This window comes from Bufo bufo, chromosome 1 (genome assembly GCF_905171765.1).
Source record: "Bufo bufo chromosome 1, aBufBuf1.1, whole genome shotgun sequence".
NCBI lineage: Eukaryota > Metazoa > Chordata > Amphibia > Anura > Bufonidae > Bufo > Bufo bufo.
The window spans coordinates 382592643-382611219 of record NC_053389.1 but is presented as its reverse complement, the minus strand read 5'-3'; the positions used below and the strand labels follow the sequence as shown (position 1 = coordinate 382611219).

Genomic DNA, 18577 nt, shown 5'->3' with positions numbered 1-18577 from the left:
ATGCCATGGCATGCTTTTTGCTACGAAACTGCAGCCATCTAGTCAGTCGGAGAAGGATGAGAAGCTGCCCCCCAGCCAGAGGGACTGCCCCACATCTGCCACCAAATCCGTCGCTCACTGGATTCAGTAATCTCCGTCTCTGTGTCTCCCACAATCTGTGTGTCTGTCTGCTGTATATATGTGGACCGCCAGTCTCCATGCACTGCGTCTGTTCTGCCATTTACTCTAACCAGTTTTTTTTTTTTTGTCTGTATCCCAACTCTGACAAGCATGTTCTCCTATGGAACACGAAGTACCTGAAGTGGAATGAAGAAGCCCATGTTTGAGGCCCGCGCCCTGGCTGGAGCATTGAAGGCGCATCTGACACGTGACAAGCTGCTCCTGTTTGCACAGCTACTTCAGCATTGTGTACTGTGATCACCGCGAGTTCAGAGGTAGGTAACCTTAGGCCGTCCAGATGCTGTGAATTACATCTCCCATCATGCTGGCAAAGCATAATGAGAGGTGTAGTCCAAAACATCTGGAATACCAAATGCGTATGAATGAAAAGCATGGTGTGTGTGACTGGTCAGTAACAAGGGTTGGAGCCTTGACGTGGCGTTACTGCTCACATGTGTATCCATGTGCCAATTCAACCAATGTGAGTGACTGTAATACTTATGAGGTAACCATAAATACTGTGACGATGGAGAATTAAGCGACCGTATCTCCTACACACTGCTTACACTGTGACCGTATCTCCTACACACTGCTTACACTGTGACAGTATCTCCTACACACTGCTTACACTGTGACCGTATCTCCTACACACTGCTTACACCGTGACCGTATCTCCTACACACTGCTACTCTTTTTATTATAAAAGTACACATACATACATCCACACTCACACTCACATACATCCACACTCACACTCACATTCATGCCCCAACAACATATCAAACTTAAAGAGGACCTTTCACTAGTTTAAAAACTAAAAACTAACTATATCAGTGGGCAGTGCGGCGCCCAGGGGTCCCCCTGCACTTACTAGTATGTCTGGGCGCCGCTCCGTTCGCCCGGTATAGGCTCCGGTGTATGCAGCTCCCTCTGTTGTACGGGGCAGAGTTTTTGTATTAGGGTTGTCCCTTGCTGCAGGGCTGGCCAATCGTAGCGCACAGCTCATAGCCTGGGACTCCCAGGCTATGAGCTGTGCGCTACGATTGGCCAGCGCTGCAGCAAGGGACAACCTTAATACAAAAACTCCGCCCCGTACAACAGAGGGAGCTACAGACACCGGAGCCTATACCGGGCGAACGGAGCGGTGCCCAGACATACTAGTAAGTGCAGAGGGACCCCTGGGCGCCGCACTGCCCACTAATATAGTTAGTTTTTCGTTTTTAAACTAGTGAAAGGTCCTCTTTAAGTTTGATATGTTGTTGGGGCATGAATGTGAGTGTGAGTGTGGATGTGGATAAATATAAATAAATCAATAAAGTAACTAAATAAATAAAGGCGACCTTTGCCAAAAAAAACAACAACAAGGCCAAGTCCCAAAACTTCAAGGGGATCCTTGCAGAATTTAGCAACTGTAACCCCTTGTCTAGATCCCGGCTTGGGCAATCCTTGAGGGCCAGGGGCTTCTGAAAGTGGGACAACAAGACCCTCTCGTCAAGGGATCTCCTTGACAGTGTCCTGATTTCCCTCACCTCCAAACCCCACCGGCGGATCACCTTCAGAATCGGGGTGACATAAGCCGGAAGATATCCGTGAGGCGTACGCAAGTCCTTCACTCGCCCTCCTGTCTCCCATTCCTGGAAGAAAGGCCGAAACCACCCCCTGCAGGAGACTATCCACGGAGGAGCCCTCTCCATCCAGAGGTTTGCCAAATTGTTCTTAACAAAGGTGTTCATGAGAAATACCACGGGGTTGACCATGGATAACCCCCCTAGTCTCCTCGTGCGATAAGTCACCTCTCTCTTGATCAGGTTCAGCCTATTCCCCCATAAAAGCTAGAAGAACAGGCTATAAACCCAAGTCCAGAGAGGCTCTGGCAAGATACACACGCTACCCAAATAGATAAGCAAAGGGAGTAAGTAAGTCTTGATCAGATTCACCCTTTCCCTGAGGGTCAAAGACCAACCCTTCCACTGGCCGACCTTCTGAGCGGCGATCTTGAGCCTGTCGTCCCAGTTTTGGGTGAGATAATCCCCGTGGCCGAAATGGATGCCTAGAACTTTTGCTGACGACTGGGGCCCCGGAAGGGTGTCCGTGAGATCGAAAACTGGATCACCCCCTCCCAGCCAGAGACTCTCGCACTTATCCCGATTGATCATGGACCTGGATGCCTCCGAGTAGCTGTCCACCTCAGACATCATGTACTCCGCCTCCCCTCTCGAGGACACGAAAACGGTGACATCGTCGGCGTACGCTACTGCCCTCAGAGTGGCTTCCGGTGCTGCCGGATCCATCCCGACTCCCGCCAACGGACCACGATCGATCCTCTTAAGAAAGGGATCGATCACGAACACGTATAAAAGCGGGCTCAAAGGACAACCCTGACGAACGCCAGACCCAACCTTGAAAGAGCAGCCAGACCAACCGTTCAAAAGCGGGAAACTCTCCGCCCCCGCGTACAAGATCTTTAACCAATCAACAAACCCCCCCGGCAGGCTGTACTTCAGAAGGACCGACCAGAGGTACTCGTGGTTCACCCGATCAAACGCCTTTGCCTGATCTAAGGACAGCATGTACCCCTTCCAGTGACCCGCTCTACTCCGCTCCACTGCCTCTCGGACACCGAGCAGAGCACTAAAAGTACTGCGGCCTGAAACCGAGCAATGCTGGGCCACTGAAAGGAGCTGGGGTGCAAATTTCACCAACCGATTGAACAGTATCTTGGCCAGAATCTTTCTGTCCGTATTGAGAAGTGCTATGGGACGCCAGTTCTCAATACGGCTCAGATCTTTACCCTTTGACAGAAGGATCAGGGCTGACCTCCTCATTGACTTCGGCAGAGTGCCCGAGGATAGACACTCATTGAATACCTCAGTCAAGAGGGGACATAAAGAGTCCTTAAAGGCCTTATAAAACTCGGATGTTAAGCCATCCGGGCCTGGAGACTTCTTCAGAGCTAACCCTTCCACCGCCAGGATTACTTCCTCCTTCCTGATCTCTTCCACCAAAACGTCAAAAGAGAGGTGAGCTCCCGACTCAGGGGCGATTTCAGCCAGGAAAGCCGACATCTTGTCCCGTTCCAGATCCTTCTTTCCCAAGAGGCACGAGTAGAAGGATCTGACGACTTCCAGGATCCCTGATCTGGACCTGTTCAGAGATCCCGTACTATCGACCAGTCCTGTCACCAACTTACTACTCACTGACATCTTGCAGTTTCTGTAAGGGTCGAGCGAGTGGTACTTCCCGAAGTCCCTCTCAAAAACCAAAGATGTGTGCCTATCGTACTGGCACCCCTTGAGCAAAGATTTCACCCTGGAGATATCCTCACGGCTACCTCCAGTCGAGATCAGATGCTCGAGTTTCCTCCTCAGACCCTGATACAGGCGGTACCTGTCCAGGGACCTGAGGCTCGAGAGCTGGCGGAAGAACTTTGCCGGCCGATCTTTGAATATCTCCCACCACTCTGACTTAGTATCACAGAGATCCAGCAAAGCTACCTGACTCTGAAGGAAGTCCTCAAAGGATTGTCTCACCTCCGCTTCCTCCAGGACTCCCGAATTCAGCTTCCAGTAACCTCTTCCCATTTGGGGGGACTCTGAAATATTCAAAGAAAACATAATCAGAGTGATCGGAGAATTCTACCTCTACGACCCTTAAGGGCGAGAAAATAGCCTCCTCCTTTAAATAAAACCTGTCTATTCTAGACCTAGTCTGACTTCCTCTATAATAAGTGAAACCCCCGTGGCCTGGGGTATGCCTGATGTGGACATCCACCAGGCGAGCCTCGCTAGCTACACTATTTAAAGAGATGCTATCGTAAGCCAGCCGGTCTCTGGCGCCTCCCCAGGGGCGTACATAGCAAGAATCTGAATTGGGCCCCTAACCCCGCCCACTACCCACCCCTGGCCCATCCCACCTCCTGCCCTGGCTCCTCCCCTGCCACACCCCTATTTGCCAATTCCGGTATCCTAAGGGTTAAATGGGACTATCTAACCCCTATTATGCCCCCTAAAATGCCCAGGCACCACATACAGATAATACTTATGCCCAATGGGGGGGGGGGGGTGCAGACAATAGCAGGCTCGTTCCCATCGTGCCCTGCTATTGACTGCCCCACCATGTCGCTGGATGTTTTCATCTGCGTGACGGGAGGCAGTGGCGACACTGCGGGCATCAGGAGCAATGCGGGTGACGGGGAATGAGGTAAGTAAGGTGCCTGGCCCCGGGCATTTTGGGGGGCATTATATATAGCCCCTTTCACTGCTGCTGATGCTGAGTGTGCACATACATTGCCACCAATCATATCCCGCCCGCAAGGTGACTGATGTGCTGGGGGGCCCTGTAGGCTCATAGAGGACTCAGGAGTACAGTGAGTAGGAGGAAAGCACATTGTCCTCCTGAGTCCTCTATGAGCCCACAGGCCCCCCCCCAAAAAAAATCCCAATGCTTGCTGCTGCCTTCCCCCATCAATGTACACCAATATATGACTCACTGAAGTGAGTACTCGTGCCAAACCTGCACGTAGGATGAAACACCAAAGAAAAAAGGCCAGCACAGAAATGAATATATGATTAATCTTTATTATGGTCTCAAACCAGGACCAGAAGTAAAAATACAGATAAAATACAATACATTACAATGTATTGTATTTTATCTGTATTTTTACTTCTGGTCCTCGTTTGAGACCATAATAAAGATTAATCATATATTCATTTCTGTGCTGGCCTTTTTTCTTTGGTGTTTCTTCCCCCATCAAGAATACCCATCCTGATACACATATATGAACTTTTTATTGTCAGACCTCTTACTGTATGTGGCACACAAGTCTGTTTATTCCATCCCCCGGGTTCTATGTCCACTGACCGGAGCGGTCCTTCCTTCATTATGGGCCGGGGTGGGGGGCTGCACTCACTGGCACACAGATGATTTTTCTTAAGGGCGGCAGTCAGATGGCGGGCACTCCGTGCTTGAGCCTGCGCTGTTCCTGCTGTGCCAGCTATACACTGGCCAATCAGCAGCAGGATCTTTGCGCTGCTAAAAGCTGATTGGCCAGTGTGAAATGCAGATGAGCGCAGGCTCAGCCTGGAGGAGGGAGGGAGCCCGCAGCCCGGAGGTCAGACAGGGAGGGGTGGCGTGTCAAGGGGGGGCCCGGGGTAGGAGCCGGAGGGAGAAAAAAAACAAGTGGGTGGTCCACGGGAGTCGGGACGCCTCCTATGAATAAACTGTCAGTCACTATCTTATGCAGAGTAGGGGGCGGGGCCTTCCATGCGCTCCGGGCCCCCCTGTTCCGCGGGCCCCATAGCAACGGCGTGGTCTGCCTATATTGGCGGTACGCCACTGCGCCTCCCCTATCCTGGGACCTCGTGATCGTGTTGAAATCCCCTCCAAAGACCACTTGCCGACTCGTAAAAAGAAAAGGCTTGATCCTCATAAAGAGACTTTTCCTGTCCCGTTTGGTCTGGGGCCCATAGATGTTAATTAGGCGCAGTTCTTGTCCCTTCATGAGGACATCCAGGATCAAACACCTCCCCATTTCCAACTCGATCACTCGTCGGCTTTCTACCAGTGCGGTAAAAAGGACAAATCTGACAGCCTGGTCTCTTGCAAAAACAAAATGTCAGCCCCAATTCGGCTGAGAAAATCAAAGGCCGCGAAATGAGCCGCATCCGACTTAATGTTGGCGACAGTGTCAGCAGAGCGGGTGCCGCCATACAGAGTGATCGAGTTAGACGGCCTTCTTCCCAACCCTCCCTCTCCCGGGGCTTTCTTCTAAGGCGGCACGACCCCTCTTGAGGGAGACGGTGGTGTCCATCTCATTTGTCACCACCGCCTCCCCCTGCACACCACCCCTGGCTTCCTCGGTCTCAGGGCCCGGTTTTGCCACCCCTCCTGAGGACCTTACATCCCCACCAGAGGGGGGCGCGGGGCCTCCTGAAGGCCTTCCCTCCTTCGCCCCCGGTCTCCCACCTTCAACCTCCTCCCCAGAAGAAGAAGAGGCGGAGGTCTCATCCAAGGTGAGAAACCGGTTGGAGAGCTCCAGAGGGGAGTCGGTTAGGCCCTCCCTGGCTACTTTGGTCGAGCCAGGTCTTTTCTTAGTACGGAGTTTCCGTCTAATTATTTTGGACTCCGTCCCACTATCCTCTGCGGCGCTTTCATAGTGCGAGGACAGAGTCCCCTCGGCACGCTCCAGTCTTTCGTTCTCCTCATTCAGCTCCCTGTCCCCTAGGGTCTCCGATGCAGGAGGGGCAGCCGCTTGGGAAGGGGCAGGCATCACCCCAGGACAGGGTTCCTCCCGCTCCCTCTCCACCTGGCGCCTCTCCCTCCGCCTCTGCCGGGATGGACCATCTTTGTTCTTCACCGACCCCTGAACTCTGCTGTCTCCGCCAGCCGAAGGGACCTCCCGGCCCGCTCCTGCATCAGCTCGGGCCGCATTGACCTCAGAGAGAGGACAACGACTGAAAGGGTGACCGAGTTCACCGCACAGATTGCATCTAATCTTCCCACAAGATGCGGCTAGATGACCATTCCCCCCACACAGCGCACACTTCTGCACTTGGCAGCTGGCGCTGAAGTGTGAGGGGCTGCCGCACTTGTGACAGAGCTTAGGCTGCCCCCTGTAGAAAACCAAAATCCTGTCACGGCCGATAAAGGCAGATGATGGAATGTAGGAAACCATACTCCACAGACGCTTGAGTTTGATGTTAAACGTCCAGGCGCCCGACCAAATGCCAAACTCATTCAGGTTCTTGGATGGAACCCCCTGGATCTCTCCATACCTGCCCAGCCAGGTCATGATGTCAACACAAGAGAGCGACTCGTTACGGGTCAAAACGGTCACTCTCTTGACCTCACTCTGACGGGTTATTGCTTTCGCAAGGAAACCGCGCCAGTCCGGCGTGTTCTTCGCCAGCTCATACCCGGACCAGAAGAGCTCCAGCCCCTCCGGCCGGACAAAGCTGACGTCGAACTCCTTGGAGCCGTACGGATGGATCAAGGCAAAGATGTCGGTCGCCTTGAAACCCATCCCAAGCAGGAGCTCCGCCACCCTCTTTCTTGTAGGGCAAGCTTCATCGCTACTCCACTTGAGACAGACCACATTCCGTCTGACCCCAGGGCCGGTTGTAGGTGACGACCAGACGGTCTCGCCCCCATTCTGCTCTCGGAAAGCCCTCACGCCATGTCTGTTGAACCAGAATGACAGATCAACCTTCTTTCCCTCTACAGTGATGGAGCTCTCCCCCTTTTTGAGGGCCTCCAGCAGTCGCCGCTGCAAGTCACCATCACCGGACTGTGAGAGCGAGGAAGCCAACGAGGACAGCCCCTCCCCCCCCACGGCCACAGCCACACTGGCATTACTTCTGCCAGGCGCCACGGACGCGGGAGGGGCAGCCGAGCCGGCCCCCCCTCCCCCACCGGCATTCTCAGCGGTCGATCGCCCCCCCCCCCCCGCATTCACCCCACCACCAGAGACCGGGCCCGCACCTCTAACACACTCCCCCACACTCTTTTGGCCACTGACCCCAGAAGGCCGAGAGGCCACAGAGGCACCGGCCGGTTTAACAGGTGCACCAGTAGCTACTCCAGCCACCGGTGTCCCACCGACCCCCTCCTCCAGCGGCCAGAGACACAGCACACGTTTGTCCGCTAGGAGCAACCCCTTTTCCAGGAGCCGCCTCCCGCAAACAAACCGCTGGGGAAGCAGCGACTTCCATTACGGAATTCATATTCATAACTTTGTTATCGCTGCCGGCCTCCCTCAATACTTGGGCGCCGGTCACAATTACCTCCCCCTTTCAAGCACTTGACTCAGTGCCGAAGGAGGAGGCAGAGGCCCCAGCAATAAGCCCGGTCTTTATATATTCGCCTACTGCACTGGGGGATACGAACCCCGCTTTTAATCTCTTAGCCTTTTTGGCCCTCTTAACACTCTTTACCTTTTTTATTTTAATTTGAATGGGGAACTGGTGCGCTGTAGAACCACTGCTCCCAGTCACACCAGTCCCCGCTTCTCCTGCTGCCGCCACTCCCGCTGCCACTGTGCGCTGCCGCTTGGGCGTGTCCCCGGACACACCCCCAGCTCCGCCCCCAGACAAGGGAGCATCGCCGGAAGCATCCCCAGGCACGCCCCCAGCCGCGCTCACTGCACCGCCTCCCGTCTCCATCTACAGGACCTTTAGGCTCCGCTCATGTGTGGGAGGAGCAGCGTCCACGCCGTACCGCCTCAGCTCCTCGCCACAAGCGCTCACCGAGGCAGTGGACGGGGACACTTTTTCCATGGGAGCGGACCCCAGCGCCAAGCCACTCCCCCCTCCCACAGGAGAGCAGCCCACAGCGCCAGGGGCTCCCAACTGGCCAGCACCGCAGCTAGCCCCGCCTCCTCTATTGCCGGCAAGACCGGCGTCCTGCGCCATCTTTCCTGCACCTGACCCCACCATGACAGCGGGACCCAGAGGACCAACCTGCGGCTCACCCTGCATGGACTTTTCAGCCCGCACAGAGGGAGCCACAGGAACATATACATAGCGTATTTAAAATTTTTGGTCTTTGATCTTTTTGTTTTTTTTCTTCCCTTCTCTGTCTTTCAATAATTCGTCGCCAAAGGCAAAATCCTTGAACTCCATAGGGGATTCTAGCAGCCGGATCTGTTCCATCAGACCCCCACCGCTCCCGCTCTCTTCCTCGCTGAAGTTGCTTGCATAGGAGGCGCTGTCGTCAGATGGAGGTAATCCAACTTGTTCAGCTGGGATCCCACTTCTGCACTCCAGGCTCTGCAACGGCTCCCGGAATTCAGGGGGTGCAGGGGCAGGCTCAGGCTGGAATTTCACCCTGGACCCGGTTACTTCACTGGGTTTTGGGCTGTCTGCCTCACTATCACTGCCCTCACCACACTGCTCCCCTTTCCTCTCCATTTCCATAAAGCGGTCCTCATTTACCAGCTTTTCTCTGAAAGGACCGCTTTCATTCAGCAGCCTCTACTTTTCCACCACGGCAGCTTCAATCACCACCTTTAGGTCCCTGATCTACTCCGCTATAGGGAGTCTCTTTCTGCTAGAGGTATTATTTGCTTTAATCCTTTCAAGCTTTAGCTCATTTCTCAGAGCTTTGGGGTGTCGCCCCAGCTCCTTATACTTCTGTAGGTTGGCTGCTACCCGGGAGCTGTAGGTGGCGGTGGAATCTCCCTCCCACCGGGACCCCCAACCTACCTGGGACGACATCTCCATAGCCTCCGCAGGGACTTCACCTTTCCTTCTTGGGTCTTCATGGGGGGCCTGGCTGTTATCACCAGGTTTTTTGACCCCACTTCCGCTCAGGGCCAGTTGCCTGGACCCCCTGCTTCCCCCCGACCCTGACCGGAGAGCAGGGGTCCTCGTCTTGGACACCATGGTCCAAGACCCCACCAACTCCCTAGGGAGAGGCAGGGCCTGGACTGGGAGTAGCTGTTAAAACTCCCTGGAAGACAGGTGGCTCTACAGGGGAAAAGTTGCTGAATCTCCCTGGAGCACAAGCTGGGATGCAGGAGCTCCACCCAGGCACGTCTGATCACTGCAGCTGCTAGCACCAGACTGAGCTCAGCAATCTCCGCCTCTGTGTCTCCTACACACTGCTTACACTGTGACCGTATCTCCTACACACTGCTTCAGGAATTAAACAGGTTAATAAAAGGGAACCCTCTGTTGCATTAGACCCAATTCTAAGATTATGACTAAACCCTAAATCACTTAATATTTTTATGATATTTTATTTATGTATTTAGAATATTGTGCAAAGACCCCAGATGGTCACTGTTCCACTTGTATTCCAGGGGCCATGAAGGGCAGGTGAAGGTAGTTTTTACTTGACTTAAAATGTCCTTTATATGCATCTTCTTTCTCAAGGTCCACTTCAGCTCCTGGAGCGTTAATCTGCCAGGAGCAAACGAAGCGCTCTACTCAAGTGCATGTCAAAAAAATACTTAAGATAAAGTTGTTCCTGTTTGGTCTTAATTTGTGGGCGTTGTAAGATTGTAGATTGTAATATGCTTTCTGGTTACATTTTGGTGAGTTTTAACATTTTTGATTTTTACAGATCCAGAGCGAAGGAGCAAACCGCCTTGAGGAGTCCCTACATAATAGACTATTGGATACAGAAGGGCTGTACTAAAGGAAGATCTCATCACAGCATCATCCAAGCCCTAGTCAGGAGTATATGAGGCCTCTTAAGAGTAAAGAGCGGCTAACAATATCTGATAATAGGCCACATGTGCAATTATTATATATTTAATTAATGTACAACATACTTTTTAAGTTTTTTCTTACATGAGAAATTAACAAATATTGTTAGATTTTTTTTTTTTACTGCTGCTTTAAATAAAAAATGAAAAATCTAAACAATTTTGAAATGTTTAGTGAAAAATGTATCTGCAATTAGCGTTAACCTGCTAATTATTGTGTGACCATGGAGAGCAACCCCAAACTGGGACTCTATCAAACAATCCAGGACTGTTAGGAAATATGGCTTTGTATCAAACTGTGATAATTTATGGTGCACATAGGTCCTCTTGTCACTGTGCCTATGCACAAGTTTTGCTTATAACTGTGATGACTTTCAGAAGATAGCAATAAGCAGAGTAACTGTCACAGCCACTATCTCTGGCTGTGACCTTCCGTCCTTGCTTGTTCGGCGCTCCTTGCTGAAGTTTCGTTTCTGTGTTATTTGTGGTTCTGTATGGGTTAACTCCCCTGTATTCCTATTAGGAGTTAATCCTCTGTCTGCTCCATGGGTGTGGCCTCTCTGCTGCACCCATGGAACCTGTATATAAGGCTGAGGTTTCCTCAGTTCTATGTCAGCTCTCCTGGTGTGTGTTGTCTTGTCTTGTCTTGCCTTGCCTTGCCTTGCTCCTGGTTTGTACTCTCTCTCCCATGCTGCTGACCCATGGGATCCGTGTCTGTCTGTGCTCTGTGGGTTTCCCTACTTGTTCATTGACGTCCTCTCTCCCGTCCTCTTTGATGTCCTCTTTCCTATGTTTCTGTTATCTGTTCTGCCAGTTATGTTTGTTATGTTATATGTCTCTGTTCAGCAAGCCCTTGCTGCATCTTTCTTTGCAGCAGAGTGGCATGCGCAAGGCCATGCAGTTTACTACTGGTGGAGCAAGTCCTTCTCTGCTCATTGTCACTCCTGTTTCCTTGCTATGTACTCCTGCTTGTGTTATTAGTTGCCTGTTTGTATTTGCCTGTCTGTTATGTATGCCTATGTGCCGTCGGTACCTTCTGGTACCTGTTGTCCATTCGTTCCTGCTGTCACTGTCTAGTTCACGCTACAGAGTGGACCCTGGCAACTTCCTGCTGCAAAGTCTTACCCTACCATCTGGGGCCCTAGTGAATACCAGGAGTTGCTTAGTCACGCCCCTCTGGAGTATTACTAGACAGTGGCGCGGTGGGGGTTTTCTCCCACTGTGCTGGTGGTACATAGAGCTCATGTTTTGTCTGTGCTGCCTTCCCTGGTTTTTGTTTGCGCAATAAACTCTTATGTGTCTGTACCTGATTTCAGTTTGTTGCTTGACGACGCGGTGGTCTCTCCTGGGACCTCCTACTCGTGACAGTAACAAGTTGCTCTTTAAAGGGACACTATAGGCACCAAGACCACTTCATCTTGTGTAATGGGTTTGGGTGCAGTGCCCATGTCCCACTAATACTGCAATGTTAAATGCTACCTTGCAAGGTCATCTCATCTTCTAGTGGCTGTCAGACAGTCACTAGAGTCGCTTCAGGGTCCTTAACGGAGTCTAACTACGTGAAATAACACTGGACATCCTTAAGCTTTGCATGACGACAACCAGCCTCTTTAAAAACCTTACAGAAAAGCATTGAGTTAATGCTTTCCGATGGGGAGGCCCAAATGTGAGCGCAGGAGGGACCTGATGTTGGCAGAGCCTTACACAGCAATCGGATAACTGACTAAAAGGGTGCAGAGGAAACTATAGTGTTAGAAATACAGTTTTATATTTCTAGCACTGTAGTTTTTACCCTCTTTCAATAGTTATATACGGTCCCAAAAAATCTAGAACGCCAAAAAGGCACTCCGATCTGTGCTCACCAGAGAAACTGAGGTTTCTTTTTTCTACTCTGAAATCCACCATCTCATATGACCATTACATCACACCCACTATAGAATTTTAGTGATGTCATAGATTGGGACACAGCTAGTGGTGTTATTTTATATATATATTTTTTCACAAAGTAACACAAATTTCATGTCAAGTTGTCTGCAATATAATTTATTTCTTCAAAGTTAATCTTTATCTCAATTAAAAAAATTAAAGTGTAACTTAAATTCCTGGCATGCAAAGCCAGACTGTGGTAACCACATAAGGCTACTTTCACACTGGCTTTTCACGGTTCCGTTTGAAACACATTTGAAACGGATCCGTCAATAAAATTAATAAACGGAGAAGAACGGAAGCCATTCAGACAGATCCGTAATGCGGATCCGTTTGTCACATTCTTTTCTGTTTTTGCCTCCGTTTAGCCGATCCGTTTTGGATTGAGTAGCATCTCAAAATGTACCCCCACTTCATGTTTTTAGATCCCCAGGGTTGTCATTAGATGTTAAATGCTCCATTGCTAATCTCTTGGGGGCTATCTTGTAGAAATTCCAAGTCGGTCCGGTTTCAGCTCTGATCACGGACCACACCTTTTGGACTCTTGTACATGACTATATGCACTAAAACATGTATAGTGTTCGTTAGCGGGCCATATTGATTGTGCGTACGGGAGTACATAGCATCATGATGTTGTCCATGTTGTGCCGCACACTGGGCTATTGTCCCGCACTCATATGATCTATTAGTGCAAGACAATAGCCTCGCTGGCAGCTCAACTTGCACACCATCATTGTAAACTATGATGCTGTGTACTCCCGTGGGCACGATCAATGCCACTACAGGACATATGGCCCGCTCACTGACCGTATGTCACTCAGGGCATACAGTCGTGTGCAAGAGGCCTTAAAGGGGTTTTCTCATCTCAGACAATAGGGGCATATTGCTAGGATATGCCCCCATTGTCTTATAGGTGCTGGTCCCACCGCTGGGACCCGCACCTATATCGAGAACGGAGTGCTGAAAGTGGAGGAGGGCGCACTGCACAAGCGCAGCCGCCCTCCATTCATTTCTATCGGAAAGGTGGGGATTAGCGCTCGGTGGTGGACGGACCCCGTCAAATCTGGTGTCCTTCAGCCACAGCGCTACCCGCTCTGTTCTCGATATAGGTGCGGGTCCCATTGGTGGACCCCACACCTATCAGACAAAAGGGGCATATCCTAGCGATATGCCCCCATTGTCTAAGATGGGAATACCCCTTTAACAGCAGTATGTCCCTTGCGGTAATCACACTAGTAATATTAGAGCGTCATCGGGAAATCATTAAACTGTAAAATTACAATTTATTAATGAATTCCTGATGATGCTGATGGACAGTGACTCCCACAAGGGCTCATTTGAACCTTTCATAAGATTGATTGAACAATGAACAAGCATTTGCTGTTCATGTGCCAATCAGAGGGTATACGATCAATAAAGAGCCAAAAGATAGCTCATTATTGATGGTCATGTTCATGGTTCAGCCACCTTAAAAAAATCAACCAAGGGCGTTATAATAAATGCACAGTAGTGACGTATGGTAGTTTTAATGTCAACGCAGCGGGAGTGCCCAAGGTTACTGTTACCCTGTACAGAACAATGAAAACACAGACACATTGAAGTAAACTATAATTTTTTTATTTTATTAGAAACAAAAAACAAATATATATATAAAAATATAAAATTTATTAAAATTGTGCCAAATTTTGAGGGGAGGTGGACTGTCGCAGGGTAGGTGGTCTGGAGCTGGCAATGGTAGCCCCCCCATCCTGTCGATTCTCTGAGATAAAACTACGGACCACAAGAAAGGATGCAGGGCGAAATTGTGGGGTGTGGAGAAAGGAAGGGTCTGAGGAGGAGGGGACCCGAGCATGTGTAGAGGTGGAGGGAGTTTGGAAAGAAGTGGGAGGAAAATAGTGGGGAGGAGAAGTAGAATAAGCGACAGAAGGGATCACATGCTCGTGTGGGGTGGGAATGGGAAGGTTGTCGTTAATGTTCACTGGTGTGGGATGGTGCATAATTTAACATGACCCGTTCTCTAGCATGATCTTAAACTCATGCAACTGCTCGGGCGTCATTGAGTCCATCAAACTGATTATGCTTAGCCCGTAATGGTAGTTAGGGCTGCGTTGAATCGCCGACTCCACCCCCTCCCAGCGGCAAATCAAGTGCAGCACGCCAGACCTGCAGGGTATTGCGATAGTGAGGTCACGGTTATGGGCAATCGAGGGTTACTCACTGTATTGGAGAACCCTGGGCAGGCATGCGGCAGTGAAGGAGAGGTAGACACAAGTTCCTCTTGGGCACACTCTGTATGTAGGGACCAGGCCTGATGGTGAATGAGGTGCCCTGGATGTTACAGGTATTTTGAGTGCCTGGGGCAAGGTCCCTTTAAGGATCGTGACGCCAGTGCCTGTAACGGTGGCACACCGATTTGTAGGAGTAGTAATGGAGGTACACAGATGGTATGATAGTAGTAAGAGGGTATATGTTTCGTCAAAGTGACAGGTACCATGCCCCTTTTACACGCCCCCTTTTTATATTGCTTGATATAAAGTTTATATCGCATGATATAAAGTTTATATCGCAGGCTATTAGGATTTATATCGCTTGATATTAGGTTTATATTGGCACTTCTCAGATGCCTGCTAAACTGCAGTGTCCGTCATATTGCTAAAATCAAGTTTTCCCAGACCTGTCACAGACTGTGGTCATGTAATCAAGCCTTTGCTAATGCAAGGGTCATGGCCTCTTGCGTAAACATTGCTTAATTCAAGATTTCCCAGACCCATGTCCCCGAAGCTGCCCCTACAAGGTCGTGACACCTGTCAAGGACGTCAAAGCAGGGCTTTTAGGGTCGGTCACAGTAATTATTCTTGTAATCGAGACTTTTCTAATGCACGTGTCATGACCTCTGGCAAACACATTGCTTAATTCAAGATTTCCCAGGTCACAGAATGCATTCCTGTAAATCGATACGGGTCTAAATGACTTTTCTACAGACATGCTCATTAAAACATCTGGACATTGCCATGGCTTTGATATGATTTTATATCAATTTTATACAATTCACAACTTTCATTTAAATAAAATCTTATTGATAAGCCCATTCACGGCCGTTGATACGCTTTTGATATAAAATTAAGATTCATTCATAAAAAGACCTATAATGAACATATCATTTCTTATAAAGCATAATTTAACTAGTCATTATAAATAAATTTTGTAATTTTATAACATTTCATAACACATTTACAACATTTAACTTGTCATATAAAAGCTACCCATTTGATATGGCTTTTGATATGAGTTTATATCAATTTTATACAATTCATAACTTTCATTATAAAACATAATCTAACTAATGGGGGCTACAGCAAATAATGAATATGCTAATCGCAACCACAGGGTATCGTTTTACAACATCAACCGCCTATATAAACAGGGCCCAGTCTCTGCATTGCTATCACAGAGAGACTTGGGCACATAGAAGCATTGACCAACAAGGTATAAGACACTTAAAAGGTAAGCACCATTTGTCTGTTATGCTTTTAAATCTTTCACTATTCTTGAATATAACTTATGTTAGCTGTGTCTGATTATTTATAATTCGTAATGCATCACTAAATGTATTTTTCTTTTACCACATACAAATGTTGCAATATTTTAACTAGCAATATCTTTCACTATTTATTGAATATGACTTAAATTAACTGAATCTATCTATCTATATATCTATCTATCTATCCATTTAGCTATCTATGTATCCATACATCCAAATACCCCAACTATCTAAATTCTATCAATTTATCAATCTATCTATTAATCTATCTATCTATCCTTCTATCTATTATCTATCTATCAATTATCTATCTATCTCTCTATCTACCCATCTATAGTCTATCTAGCCATCTACCGGTTTTCTATCTATCTATCAATTTATCTACAGCTCTATCCTTCTATCTATCAATTATCTATGTTTCTATCTAGCTACCTATTTATAGTCTATCTTTCCATCTATCTGTTAGCTATCTATATATCCCTTTATCTATATATCTATCTATGTTTCTATACATCCATATACCTCATCTATCTAAATTCTATCAATTTATCTATTTGTCTATCTATATTTTTATCTACATATCTATGTATCAATTACCTATCTATCTATCTATCTATCTCTCTTCTATCTATCTATCTATTAATCTATCTATCTATCTATCCATTTAGCTATCTATGTATCCATACATCCAAATACCCCAACTATCTAAATTCTATCAATTTATCTATCTATCTATCTATCTATCTATCTATCTATCTATTAATCTAATCTATCTATCTATCTATCTATTAATCTATCTATCTGTTTATCTCTTCTATCTAGCTTATCTATCTATCTTTCTATGTATCTATTCTAGCTACCTATTTATAGTCTATCTTTCCATCTATCTGTTAGCTATCTATATATCCCTTTATCTATATATCTATCTATGTTTCTATACATCCATATACCTCATCTATCTAAATTCTATCAATTTATCTATTTGTCTATCTATATTTTTATCTACATATCTATGTATCAATTACCTATCTATCTATCTATCTATCTATCTATCTATCTCTCTTCTATCTATCTATCTATCTATCTATCCATTTAGCTATCTATGTATCCATACATCCAAATACCCCAACTATCTAAATTCTATCAATTTATCTATCTATCTATCTATCTATCTATCTATCTATCTATCTATCTATCTATTAATCTAATCTATCTATCTATCTATCTATCTATCTATTAATCTATCTATCTGTTTATCTCTTCTATCTAGCTTATCTATCTATCTTTCTATGTATCTATCTGTCTATCTATCTATCTATATATCTCCTATCTATCTTTCTATCTATCTATCTATTAATCTATCTATCTGTCTATCTATCTATCTCTCTTCTATCTATCTATCTATCTATCTATCTATCTATCTATCTATCTATCTATTAATCTATCTATCTATCTATCTATCTATCTATCTATCTATTAATCTATCTATCTATCTATCTATCTATCTATCTATCTATCTATCTATCTTTCTATCTATCTATCTATTAATCTATCTATCTGTCTATCTATCTATCTTTCTATCTATCTATTAATCTATCTATCTGTCTATCTATCTATCTCTCTTCTATCTATCTATCTATTAATCTATCTATCTATCTATCTATCTATCTATCTATCTATCTATCTATCTATCTATCTATCCATTTAGCTATCTATGTATCCATACATCCAAATACCCCAACTATCTAAATTCTATCAATTTATCTATCTATCTATCTATCTATCTATCTATCTATCTATCTATCTATCTATCTATTAATCTAATCTATCTATCTATCTATTAATCTATCTATCTGTTTATCTCTTCTATCTAGCTTATCTATCTATCTTTCTATGTATCTATCTGTCTATCTATCTATCTATATATCTCCTATCTATCTTTCTATCTATCTATCTGTCTATCTATCTATAGATCTATCTATCTATCTATCTATCTATCTATTAATCTAATCTATCTATCTATCTATCTATCTATTAATCTATCTATCTGTTTATCTCTTCTATCTATCTTATCTATCTATCTTTCTATGTATCTATCTGTCTATCTATCTATCTATCTATCTATATATCTCCTATCTATCTTTCTATCTATCTATCTGTCTATCTATCTATAGATCTATCTATCTATCCAGATATCTATCTTTCCTTTTTATAGGGGTTAAAGCGGCCCTACAAATGTTGTTCTATTTTAACTAGCAATATACATTTCGTTTAGATGGATTCTTACCAAAATTTATGGGGCGATGACAATATACCCGATGCGCAGATGCTTATCGCGGCCGATGATTTCTATGAGTCGTACATTAGCGGTGGTGGGGCGCAATTGCTTTCAGACGCGTCGCCCAGTATGGCGTTATCTCATACTGACATTTCAAGTGAACCCGATTACAATCCGACGTCTCCTTGCCTAGTCGGTAAGTATAACCATCTTAGGCTTTTATTACGTATATAGTTTTAGATCTAGTTATATTTCATGCACGTTTATTACAGACGAGCAAATCCGAGACATTTTAAGAATTGCGAACAGAGCCGTCGATACTGAAAATACAGAACATTCAAGCATTGAAGTTACTAACAACAGCAATTATGATGCGCTAAAGGAGAACGATCCATCGCGAGTTATCGATCTCACAACCCCCTATCGAAATGAAATAAAACAGCAGACCAGGCTAGCCAGAACACGT

General features: G+C 46.7%; 1 long non-coding RNA gene across 1 annotated transcript; it reads right to left on the bottom strand.

The window, feature by feature from the left end:
• Positions 1-274: 274 nt before the first annotated feature.
• On the bottom strand, positions 275-9799 carry LOC120987017. The gene is made up of 4 exons (XR_005775880.1): positions 9788-9799; positions 8917-8922; positions 3350-3351; positions 275-381 (listed from the first exon to the last, which is right to left on the bottom strand). It is a non-coding gene; the product is annotated as an uncharacterized LOC120987017 (long non-coding RNA).
• Between the last annotated feature and the right edge of the window lie 8778 nt (positions 9800-18577).